Source organism: Aulostomus chinensis, chromosome 22 (assembly GCF_037954235.1).
Source record: "Aulostomus chinensis isolate RoL2024-O1b breed Wild chromosome 22, RoL_Achi_v1.0, whole genome shotgun sequence".
In the NCBI taxonomy this organism is placed as follows: domain Eukaryota; kingdom Metazoa; phylum Chordata; class Actinopteri; order Syngnathiformes; family Aulostomidae; genus Aulostomus; species Aulostomus chinensis.
In genome coordinates, this window is record NC_141341.1 from 18,278,847 (window position 1) to 18,292,064 (window position 13,218).

The following is a 13,218-nucleotide window of genomic DNA, read 5'->3' on the forward strand; positions in this document are numbered from 1 at the left end:
AAAAGCTGCAACATCAATAAAAAGATCATATGTGATGCTGACAGGTTGAGAACATCTTACCAGGCTAAGACATTTATCAGTTAATCTGACTGTTACCCTCTCAGATCTAAACCAACGTCTGCAAGTTTCTAGAGCTCTGTGTTAACTTTGGTAATGTTGACAATGTAATAAAACTTCCAGAAACAATGGCCGATACTACTACTACTACAAAAAAAAAAAAAACTTGGCTTGGGCAATTAAAAATACTGATACTGGCAGACCCTTCATCAAGATCAAAATCAGTATGTGCTCAGAAAAAATGTTTGAAAATTGAATTTAAATGCAAACTGCTTTTGTAGCGCATAACAAAGATGCTACAATATGCTGGTCCCTGGCTAGTCAACAACCTGTCATATCTCTTGTTAATGAAGTATGGGTGACACACAAACAGACAGTTATTTATTATTTAACAGGTGTGTTGTTTATTTGCACCATTGGCTTGTGACTCATAATAAAAGAGACTGGGAATTGAGTGCAAATGGTGAAGAAAATGCTGATAAAGATGGGTTGGCTTAGCAGAATGGCAGTTTTTTGAGATTCCATGATAAAGTGGTAAGCTGGATGTGAAAGGAAAATTGTTCCCCTTTTATGTCACCTGGATCTTTGTTAAGAAATAGATCATTAAAATCAGTATTGCTTTCAACATTTCGTTACATTTTTTTTTACTGTTACTCAAGCTGACTTGTAACAAACCAGAATTATTGAAGTCTTCATGAACCAGTTGGGGACATGATGATCCACAGTACATGTCAAGTCTACGTGTAGTGCTCTGATGGTGCTCACAATTTACAAGTTCGCATCTTCTTTTATGGACTCAGTTGTAGGCTGTCCATCCCAGCTGTCTACGATTGACCAGCAGCAACATGAGACGCTGGGATGAACTGCCCTGCCCGCTGCGTTGTTGTGCTGCATCCAGGTTGGATTATTTTTGCACTGCGTGAAATCTTTTCAGGACTACGGAAAGGTGTTTGAAACAGTTTTTCAGAATTTGGCCACACTGTTGGGCATGCAGTGTTTTATCTGTGCATAGTTGATTGGACACAGACTGAAGCCTTCTGACGGGAATTGTATTGCTTCTGCACATGTTCTTGGCAGTTCCTCTGTCTGATTTTGTTCACAAACTCAACATTTTGTATTTGCTTTATTGTGATTGTCTGTTGCTTTATAGGTAGTCTGATCTACTGGCCTGATTGTTTAATTCAGGTTGTTTTTTAATAGATATACTTAACGTCAACCTTTGTAGGCCTGCGTTTGACATTTATGGTGTCATATTTATTTCTGTACAAACTGAAGGGGTTCACCTCCGTTTGTCATTCAACATGGATTCATTTATATTCTGGGCTGTAGCTCACATCAGCAAGACCTCTGCAAGACTTGTGCATATTAAATAATTAGATTTAACAAATGAGGGTATTTGCATACTGACTTTGTAATGTGTTTCAATATCAGATTAAAATATGAAAAAACAAATAGGAGTGCTTGTTTCAGTGTTTGACCACTAGAGAGCACTGCGTGTTCACTCCATCACGGCCTGAAAGTCGAGACAAGGGTTTCAACAGCATAAATAGATGCTGCTGTTATCTCTGATGCCTCCATCTGTCAGCTTTATTGCAGTATATGGTGTAATCTGTGCTGTCATGGGTAGTGTTTGTGATGGGCAGGCCTCTTTAGAAGCTGAGCCGTGCTGACAAGGCACCAGGCTTTGCTGCTTATTACGTTTCCTTCTTCTTGAAGCCCCTAACACTCTCAGACAGGTTGTTTGTGGGGAAAGACATGGGGATGAAGGCTATACAAGCCTGAAATACACATATCAGGTTTTTTTTTTTTTTTTTTTAATAGTTCTCATGTTCTGGATCCTCGAGTTTACTCTGAGCAGACCCTAATTTGAAGTGATCTGGCTCAGTAAGGACTCATATCATGAGCTAGTTTGTTAGGGGCTGCGTTCAGGCACTTAAACAAGAATTTAAATCCAAAGTATCTTTTATGACCCTCAATATTATCAACAATTGTAAATGATAATTTTGTGGCAAATTTTAAAATGTATGTCCGTTTTTTTTTTTTAAGTCCCTTTCAAATTCCTGTAATGTTTTTGTACGTTTTTATTTATCGATTATTTTTTTCTACAGATTAACTTGTTTTTCCTCTAAGGTACATGAAATCAGCCTTCTGTAATTTTGAATTACTGACTGGAAAATAAAATAAAAACAGGAACAAAATATTTTAAAATGTCAAGCTCATTTTAGAGCCATAAAGTGAAGAATCTCTGCCTGTATGTCTATTCCAGGATTACCTCAGCAACTGATGTCAAACAGACGTCAACTTGGCATTTGCAGGCCCAGTTCCCTCATCGGGTCTCAGAGCCCAACTTTGAGGAACCCTATAAATGCCATTTGTTGTGACGTAAGAAAGTAGAGAAACCTTCAGATTTTACAAAGACCACAGATTGGATTTCCTTACATTTGTGGATGATCCAAAGAGAACAAAATTGACAGAAGCAGTCATTACCTGTCCGAAAGATATATAAGGGCTTGAAAAGTTTTTAAAAGAGAGGCCAAGAAGGCTGACATTTTGTCAGTATCACAGTGGCTACATCAGTTTTAGCTGAGAATAGCTTCATTAGCTTGACATCCACTCGCCAGCATGTCATCCAGGCTCCAGCTCTATCTGTAATATCAGCGGAGGAAAACAGGCTCATAAACAAACTGTCATCATATCCTTGCTTGATAAGAAAGGACCAGTGAGTAGAAAGAAGCAAGTGACATCTAGCAGAGGAGCAATATAATGCAGCCCCTCACATCACCCTCCCTTTGGACAATCTACAGTAGCTTTGAGAGTGATGGAAGTGTGATCATATATGAATCAAAGTTTGTGTTCAAAATTAGTAAAGTAGAAGCTGGAATATCTCAGTCTTATTTGCAAGTGGCATTAGCTGGACAACTTTGTAGTTACCTTGAGTATAACCAAACTGTCATAGGCAGCAGGGGAGGTGTAAACTCAAATATCAGGTATGGGTCGCTTTTAAAAATATCTAAACGAGCCGTCAATGAAATCGCCTCAGGGCGTTGAGACCTGCAGTGTATTTGCACTCTAAAGTATTGCAACTGGCCACAAGAATGTGATGGGAAAGTAGATGTACGACCCTACAGTTCAACCAACCATCGAAGCTGTTATGTAGATCAATTGTGTTGCAGCGTCATGGTGTTGAATATTGTTCTGGAAAAGTGTTTTGAATTAAAATGTGATGTCACAGTGAACCCTAATGGATATAAAATGTCATCACTTTAAGTTTTTTTAGTTGGCGTGAAATTTCATCATGAAATGAATTATGGACAAAAATGTCTTTTGTCTCTGCAATGGACTGGCAATTTGTCTAGGGTGTAACATGCCTCTCGCCCAGCCCGGTCAGCTGGGATAGGCTGGCAGGCAAAGGGAGAACATGCAAACTCCACACAGAAAGATCCTGTGCCCAAGCCAGCGATTGAACCTGTAACCTTCCTGTTGTGAGGCACCATGCTGCCAATCTGAGTGTCCTCCTCTGTTATTCCCATTCAAGAACTTGCCACCTACACCATTCGTAAAAGACCTTATTAGAACATCAACATCAACCATAACTGTCCCTGTCACAGATCCAAATCACTGGAACCTGCTGGATTTTTTTTTTAACGACAGCAGCATAATTCACTATAACATTATACACAGAACATATAAGTTAATACAGAACGGTTTTAGGTGGATTTGCACTGGCTTTTCCCCAATACACCCTCAACAGCACAGTCAACTGTTTTCCTTCTGTAAAATCCACCCAAAACTTCTGGAAAAACACAAAAACTATCATCTCCCAAATGCTAGGCCACACTTTCCTCCTGGCCCATGACCTCTGACTCTGAAGAGACCTCACACCCATCAATCAGCAACAAAAATACCAAAATGACGTAGGCTACATATCACCTTGATATTTACAAAAAAACCTACCTCAACGGGAAGAACAGATGAAATAACTTCATAAGTGTTTGCTTTGCTGGTAGAACATCTCTTGTCACTGCACCTATGAAAAACTCAGTCACTAAATAACAAGTTACCTGGGTTGACAAACGTAAGCGATCAAACAAAGGACACCATGCCGGTGCTTATCCATTCGTTAGGTCACCCCAAGATTTACCCCCTGGTTGTGAGCATGTCTACATAAAGGGGCAGTTTCGGGACTGTCACTATAGGAATGATAGTGGAAATATGTGGAGGAGAAAATGAGGAAAAATGTCTTACATTTAAAGTCAAAGTAGGGAACTTAGACTAAGAAACAGGCTGAAGGCCAGGCAGACAGGCAGATGACCTCTCAAAGGGGGCCTGGAGAAAGAAAAAAATGATGAGGCCCCTCAAAAGAAGACCCCGGTAATTGTGAAGGAGAAGCCACGCAGGAGAGTGGACCTGACTCAGACTAGACAATGGGGAGGAGCCACTCTGGAGGGTGGCCACAGGGCAGGTGACAGAGCAGCTCTGGGAGGATGGTCAAGAAGCAAGCCCCAAGGCTGGGTCCTCTGAATGAGCTATTCCTCTGGCTTTGAGGACTGCTGTGAGATGGGCTCTAGAGGCTTGACCGGCTGCAGTGCAGGCTCTGGTGACCGAAGTTGCTCCAGAGCCAGTTCAGATGGCTTAGGGGGCTGCAGCACCACCAGTGGAGACAGGGAAGGCTGCATCCTGATGGATCAGTTACTCTGGCCCAGTCAGACGAAGGCCTAGAAGTGAATGAGACTATGACTGGTATCAGATGACCAATTGCCAAAATGGAGAGCTGTATTCTTAAATCAAGAGAAACAAATTATAATCATTGACAAATATTAGGAATATAAATATATATATATGAATATAATATAAAATAAAAAAATGATTAAATATAAAATGTTAAATTAATAATTAAATATCAAATAATATGTATAATATCAACAGGTCAGTAAAGTCTAAATGTAACATCATTGTTGCACCCAAAGAGACAGATGGTTAAAAAAAAAGGCCGACTGCGTGAATGTGTGACAAGAACTTGATGCATCCATGCGCCTCACTAGTAGTGATATACAGGCACCTTTGCGCGTGCATGTGAAGCGCGTGTGCGTGCGTCCTCGTGCGCGTGGTCATGTGGCTTGGGTTGCACGTGTGTCCTCGTGCGTGCGGTCACGTGACGCGATGGTGTCATCGCGTGACTTGGGGGCGTGGTGACGTCACTGTGCTTGTGACCACGTGACTTCATCCGTGAGATCAGGTGATTTAGTGCGTGTGTGACCACGCCCCCACGTCATTGAGTTTCATATTTAATACGTGATATTTTATACAACTATTAAAGTATGATTTTATTCAGCGTAATTTGATCAATTTATGTAGAGCCTGCCGCTGCGGTATGATAGAATCAATTTTAAAATGCAGACGGTCTCTGAAGCATGGCTTCGCTGCCTTTCTCATTAGGGGTGTTGTATTTTGAACAACTCATCCTGACAGAAAAAACTTATGTACAGAGTGAAAGCACCAATTTAGACAACTAAATTATTTAATATATATGATCCTCCAATGTTTCAAACGGATGGTTTTAACTGACTTGCTGTAACAAAATGAGAGTTTCTATGGTGCTTTTATTCTTTACTTTATGTGGTGACCATGTCATTAAACAAATAAAGATCTGCTTCAGTAAAACTTTTAGCCCATGACCTGCAGAAAAAAAGGTATATTCATACATGTTCAGACATGTCCTCTCTCAAGCCTCAAACAGACCATATGCTCCTGTTAGGTGTTACAAGTCACATGACTGGCCTTTTGTTTTAGGGGAAAAAGGTGTGGGGAACCCAACCCCTTTATTTACTTGTAGATATATCACAGCCGACTTGGCACACACTTTGTTTGTTTCTGTCTGACTGAAAGACACAACAAGACCTCAGAGGACCGTATGACTCTTTATTTCTTTTCACCAGGAGAAAATATTCTTTTTTTTGGAAAGTGGCTGATTGCAACGGTAAGCAATGTCTTTGATTTTGTATTGTTGTCTTTAACTGATACAATGACAAATTACTGGTATGCTTTTAAACATTTTTTGTTGAGGAAAAGTCATGACAGAAGTTGTGGATGTTGAAATCGTACTTCCCAAACCACAACCCCTTCTCGAGCAAGGCATGTAAAACAATTTAGCCAACATTCCCATATGGTTTTTCAGGCTTATATGAATTAATTGATAAAGTAATTGCTAACAGACACTGCAGAAGCAGCACAGCCCAAAAACAGGCTCAGTTTAAAGAGAAGATGAACGCCCGGAGTGCAAGGGTGCGTATCCGACCTAAACCACCTATCATGTATGAAAATTCACCTGGAAAATTCAGCCTGCTTTGCAACATATTTAATTTTAAAAATACAGACCCATGGAGAAGAAGAATTGCACGACTACGAGAAACACCCTGGGCGAAGGCTATGCTGGTAGGTAACGTGTGTGTGCGTGTGTGTGTGTGTTCTTTTAAAATTATTTGATATGCAGCCAATATTGTGCATGCTTCCTTAACGAAACAATTTTTTTTCTCTTCGTAGATCCAACACCAGGACCGTCTCATCTGCAGCGGGAGGATGAGATGATTGTGCATTGTACCATACCATCACAACAACCACAACATACTGAACAGGCTGTCATTACACAGGGGTCTGAACTCATTGCTGGTAGCAGTATTAACACACCAAACATCCCTTCAACAAGCGTTGCCAGACAAAGTGGCTATGGTCAAGCAGATGTCAGGGAAATCAGACCTTTTAATGCTGTAGAACTGCATCAAACAGTTAATTTCAGGAATGTAGTTGTTGACAGCCCCGACCACGTGCCATCCATTGTTAGAGATCAACGATGCAGGGTGATTGGCCAGGTGTTAGAAATGTCACAACCTGGCAGTGTTTTAAATGTTTTTTTGAGAGGGCCGTCCCTGGCTAGCGACGTGCAAGCTGTGTTACGATCCGACGACGAATACAGCCAAGATACATTTATAGAAGCGGTCGCTCAGGCTATTCAGAGTAATGACACATCCATAACTGACGATGAACTGGAGTTAATTGTTACAGTTGCACAAAACCACTCTGGGGCTGGGCGTCTGAAATTGGGGAACGTGTTCTATGATGAGATTCTTTCTAAAAAGGCAAATTCCCTCTTTAACCCCAACAACCATATAGAGGACAACAGTCTTTGCTTTTCTCCATGCATTGCCCATGCCATCAATGCCTCATGTCTGATCCAGACAAACTGGCAGAGGCTGAGCATCTGCATGCGTCAGTAGGTCTCAACACCTCACCCTTACAACCGGTTTATTCACACGTGTCCAGATTTGAATCCGTTGCAAATGCCAAAATAGTGATTTACCACCACGCAGAGGATCGTGAACGCCTACAATGTTTCCAAACTAACACCACCCCAAAATCAAACACAATCTGGCTTTATTTACACGATAATCTGGCTTTATTTACATGGAGCTGCTTATGTCTCTAATTACTGCTACAGCACTTATGATGCTCCTCTAATGCACAACTGCAAATATTTGTGCAATTGTGTGCTTTACATATTGCAAAGAACGAGCGTCGAGCACTTTAAAATGCACGGACTGTAGCCGCATCTGTAAATCAGAGTTTTGTTACGGAGCACACTAAGAGCCTGAAAAAACACACAACCTGATTCCCTGCCACAACCTAAAATTTTGCGGCAGGTGTGGAAAATTTTACAAAGTTGGTAAAAAAAACATGCCTGCAAGCCATCAAAATGTGAACACTGTCATGAATGTGTTATCAACGGTAGCTGAGCATGTGTGCTAAATACAGCCTTTGGAAAAATAAAGACCTTGAGAGAAAATACATCCTGTATGATTTCGAGACTCGTTACCATGAGGGGAAGCATGAGGCATGTTTTGTATGTGCAATGGACATAGACGGAAACAAATTGTGTTTCAACAATTTTCGGTGCGTCTTGGAATTTGTTAATCATTACAGAAAGCCCGGGTTTTGCGGATTCCCATTCATAGCCCACAATGCTTCAGGTTTTGTCAACTACATCCTGTTGGAGCATTTCATCAAGCGGGGAATTGCACCATCCATCACAATGCGCGGCAGTAGAGTGATCCACATGTTTGATAAAGCATACGATCAGAGACGGATAGACTCTTTCTCTTTTCTTCCAATTTGATTGGCAAAAACCCCTGACGCTGTAGGATTTAAAGACTTAGAAAAGGGATACTTCCCACACCTGTTTAACACCAGGGCCACAGAATACTACAAGGGTTAATACCCTGACCCGTCTTTCTAAGGCTTTGATAAAATGAGTGTCGGCGACCAGAAAAAGTTTATGGAGTGGGACAACACTATGCGCCATGAAACATTTGACCTTTAAACTGAAATGCGCAAATACTGCATTAATGATGTGGAAGTGTTGAGAAAGGCCTGCACAATCTACTGTGACGCGTTTTTTCACCACACTAGCAGGCAGTTGCATGGGTGTCTGTAAAACACTTTTTTTACCCCGTGACACACTGGCGTTGACATAAGATGGAGCATACGTGCAACAAAATAAGACTTGCTCTCACGTATCCCTTCAGTGGTTGGAGTATGTGTCTCGTACTGAGAACATACACATTCAACACACTCTTAACGGGGGCGAGCGGAAGATCGGTCCATACTTTGTGGATGGCTTCTGTGAGTCTACAAAGACATGTTATAATTTTGCTGGGTGTTTTGACCACGGATGTGTCAAATGCTATCTGGAGAGTGAAGTGAACCCCGCATCCAAAATTTCTTATGGGGAACTCTTACATCAGTTTTCCGAACGCCTGTCAACCATAAGGTTGCAGCATGGCACGAGGGTGGTTGTGATGTGGGAGCATGAGTGGGCTGCTCTTTGTAGATCTGCCCAGACCGTTATGGGCTTTCTATCCATTTACAAAAAACCTGAACGTATAAACCCTAGAGATGCACTGTTTGGCGGCCGCACAAATGCGATATTTTGGTTTCATTAAATGCGTTGTGCTGCCACCGTGAGGGCTTTTCCATCCCGTCCTCCCTTACAGGGCCCACGCCAAGCTTATGTTCCCGCTTTGCCGCACCTGTGCTGAGGAGCTAAATCAGTCAAGCGAGTGCAGCAGCAATGCCATCCTTATACAGATGCAATATCTTCTGAGTTGAGTGAGGGCTTAAGAAGCATTTCAGCATAACCAACTATGCTGCTCTCTACCTCAGCTGACTTTCTCTTCATATCTCACCACCTACTCACTCTGCTCACAACGCCAGTCTCATTTCCTCATTCAGGCTATACGAAATTGCTTTCATTTCAGGATCCCCTTTATATTTGGTTGAGGGCCAACATCATTCTGCTGTCTCAGAGCCAAATGTTGCTCAGGCATTTCACCTTGGGCCCTACAGTAGAGGTCTCATGTTTTAGTGGCCATTTTTGAGGTCCTCAAAAATCACTGCTGGTTTAAAAATTGTCGTAAAGATTTTCTGAGAAGCGCTTTAAGATGACAAACAAGATTCTGGAGGGCTTTGATGCTGACTGTGATGCAGTCAGAGATCAAAGTGATCAAGTTAAGCAGGCTGCGCAGGGATATGTTATGTGAGTAGTTCATATTGTGCTTCACTGGTTGGACTTTCCATATCATAACTGGAATAAGCCTTAGGAGGAGATGAGGTGAGGAACAGAGATTTTATATCACAAACCTCCACGTAATCAAAAGTAACATGACAATAATCAAACTTGAGATAACAAAATTGCTGGCTATTCTAGTCTAAACCTGAACCATGAGATCTGATCACTCAGACCACTTCCAGAGGTTGTATCACCACATTACTTTAGTTTTCACCAATGCGAATGTGTCATGAGAAACACTGAATATTTCTATTAATCTGTGAAGATTAAAAGAAAGATTATTATTATTAGAAGAGAAAGAGCATTTTAGGAATTTTCTTGGATTTGTCTTTAACAAATGTATGTAACAAAACTGCCAATGAATAGAATGAATACATTTTCCAGGTAAACAAGCAAGCTTTAGAGTAGGGAAATAACAGATAAATTAATCAATAAATGAAAGGAAGAGGGGACCAATATGTGGTTGAAGAACTCGCAGGCTAGTTGGAGGTTGTAGTTTTTATTGCATTCTTCTTCTCTGTGCAATTCAGGGATAAAACATAATGACAAAGGTGCTCATGAAATATAAGAAACTCAATTTAGTTTTCAGGAATCTGTTTTTATGTTTTAAGACATTTCAAATAATGGCTGTTTTTAATAAGTAGGTCAGGTGTTAACTCACAGGAGTAAAACAGAGATGTTCCTGTACTCTGCTTCTTATATAAAGATATACATATCTACATACATATACAGTATATATACACATACATATACAGTATATATATATATATATATATATATATATATATATATATATATACAGTATATCTGCATACATATATATATACACACACACATATATATCATATATGATCTTTCTTTCGATATCAAAGAAAGAATTCTGAGATCAAATACATAATTTTTAGATCATAGTCAGAATTCTGTCTTTGATATCAAAAGAAAGAACACATGATGTGATAAGATTAGGACTCTGCTTTATATATATCTATATATGTATATCTATATCTATCTATCTATCTATCTATCTATATATCTATATATCTATCTATCTATCTATCTATATATATATATATATATATATATATATATATATATATATATATATACACATACATACATACATATGTCTTAACTGCTCAATCTGCTCTGGAGCAGGTTAGGTTTACAGCATCAGTTACCATGGTGATATACTATACTGAGCAGTGTCTATGTAGGTTCTCATTCATCCAGGTCATCGTAGATCGAAGCGAAGTAAAATCTGGTCAACTGGACGTAAGTTTATCTTGAAGACGTTTCACCTCTCATCCGAGAGGCTTCTTCAGTTCTAGTGAAGAGTGTGAAAACTCCAGCTTATAAACCTATGTGGGAGTGGTCAGTGCTATTGTGGTGGAAACGACCCTCCCGAGACTCACCTGGCCTCCCCAAATGACAGTCGTTGTGAGGTGTCAGGGACAATTTGTCAGGGACTCCCTGACACCTCACAACGACTGTCATTTGGGGAGGCCAGGTGAGTCTCGGGAGGGTCGTTTCCACCACAATAGCACTGACCACTCCCACATAGGTTTATAAGCTGGAGTTTCCACACTCTTCACTAGAACTGAAGAAGCCTCTCGGATGAGAGGTGAAACGTCTTCAAGATAAACTTACGTCCAGTTGACCAGATTTTACTTCGCTTCGATATACTGAGCAGTGAACCACCTTTGCAGTTCAAAAATCCTAAGTAGACCAGGATGTTACCTCAATAAGACTTTCTCTTCATGAAAACATACTTTAATCTCATGGTACATCACTCTTTGCTTAGATAACTTAAGTCTGACTGTTGGTCTCGGCATTAATTTATCCATCTACTTGCTGGTCAGTTTATTTACATGATGGTGGGAAAGGTAGAGAATGTAACGGGAGTGAGGGCTTAGTATGTTCATATTCTTTAAACATTTATATTAATTTTTTTTAACCACATACACTGTCCTTACTTCTGTGGTAGCATCTAGTTTGTGAACGTACAAATTGAATGGGGGTGGTGAAAGAGAGACAAAAACATGACAGGACTCTCAAAATCTGGCTTCCATCCAACAGCTGGGAGGAAAGCAGGTATGGCTGTCACCACAGGGCTGCTGTTAACGGCAGTCAAACTTTTGGATACATGGGTGAAACACCATTGCCTTGTCATCTTCTTTGATTCCTGCGGGACATATGTGAGGCAGAACAATGTCATCTTTGCATATTTGGACACAAAAATTAGACATAATGAGTGGAAATCAAATTTTCCAGATATTTGTTAATTTCACATGATGGGGAATACAGTATAAAATGACGAAATGTGGGGCTTGAAAAAATAAACAGCAAATCTTTCTCATCAAAGCACTAAAAAAAAGGTTCACACTAAGTTACTGAATGCTTGAGAGCACAAAACTAAATCCATTGTCAGAAAAAAATATTTGTGTTGATGTTCTGGGTCACTGAAATCTAAAATCAAGCAATAGAGTGCACACACAGAGGAGGAGTTTCATAATTTTTTGGATTCGCCTGAAATTTAAAGATCAAATCTTCACTTGCCAGTAGGCATGGTTTTTAGATATGGGAGAAACAGTAGAAGAAATTCATCCATCCATGCATTTTCTACTGCTTTTACGGTTAAGGGTTTAGGGGGGGCTGGAGCCTATCGCAGCAGCCTTCAGGCGAAAGGCAGGGTTGCCCTTGGACAGGTTGCCAGTCCATCGCAGGGCCAACATGTATAGCCAGAAAAACATTTACACTCATAGCCACATTTCTGGTCAATTCAATAATGATAATAACAATCCATCCATCCATCCATCCATTTTCTTCCGTTTATCCTGGTAAGGGTTACGGGCGGGCTGGAGCCTATCCCAGCGGCTTTCGGGCAAGAGGCGGGGTTCACCCTGGACAGGTTGCCAGTCCATCGCAGGGCCAACACATATAGACAGACAACCAGTCACACTCACAGTCACACCTACGGTCAATTTAGAGTATCAATCAGCCTCGTCCCCTCTTGATGTCTTTGGACTGTGGGAGGAAGAGCTTTGTGGATGAGGAGGAGGACTTTGAAGTTGATTCGTTGATGGAGGGGGAGCCAGTGAAGGTTTTGGAGGAGGGGGTTGATGTGTTGGCGGGAGGGGGTTCAGGTGAGCAGGCGGGCAGCAGAGTTCTGTACAAGCTGGAGTTTGTGGATTGTTTTGGATGAGGTTCCATAGAGGATGCTGTTGCAGTGCAATTTAGGGTATCCCATTAACCTAGTCCCCTAGGGAGGCTGCTGACGTCAACTGGGGAGATAATTGGGCGGTGGAAGGAATACTTTGAGGAACTCCTCAATTCCACCAACACGTACTCCATGGAGGAGACAGAGTCTGGGGAGTGCTTGGGGGGGGGGGGGGGTCGTCCAATCTCTGGGGCAGAAGTCGCCGAGGCAGTTAAACAACTCCGCGGTGGCAGAGCCCCGGGGGTGGATGAGATCCGCCCTGGGTATCTCAAGGCTCTGGATGTAGTGGGGTTGTCTTGGCTGTCACGTCTCTGCAACATTGCGT

General features: G+C 41.2%; 1 long non-coding RNA gene across 1 annotated transcript; it reads left to right on the forward strand.

The window, feature by feature from the left end:
* Positions 1-6,287: 6,287 nt before the first annotated feature.
* LOC147241036 (uncharacterized) lies at positions 6,288-6,870 on the forward strand. The gene is made up of 3 exons (XR_015111361.1): positions 6,288-6,339; positions 6,431-6,489; positions 6,598-6,870. It is a non-coding gene; the product is annotated as an uncharacterized LOC147241036 (long non-coding RNA).
* Positions 6,871-13,218: the final 6,348 nt, after the last annotated feature.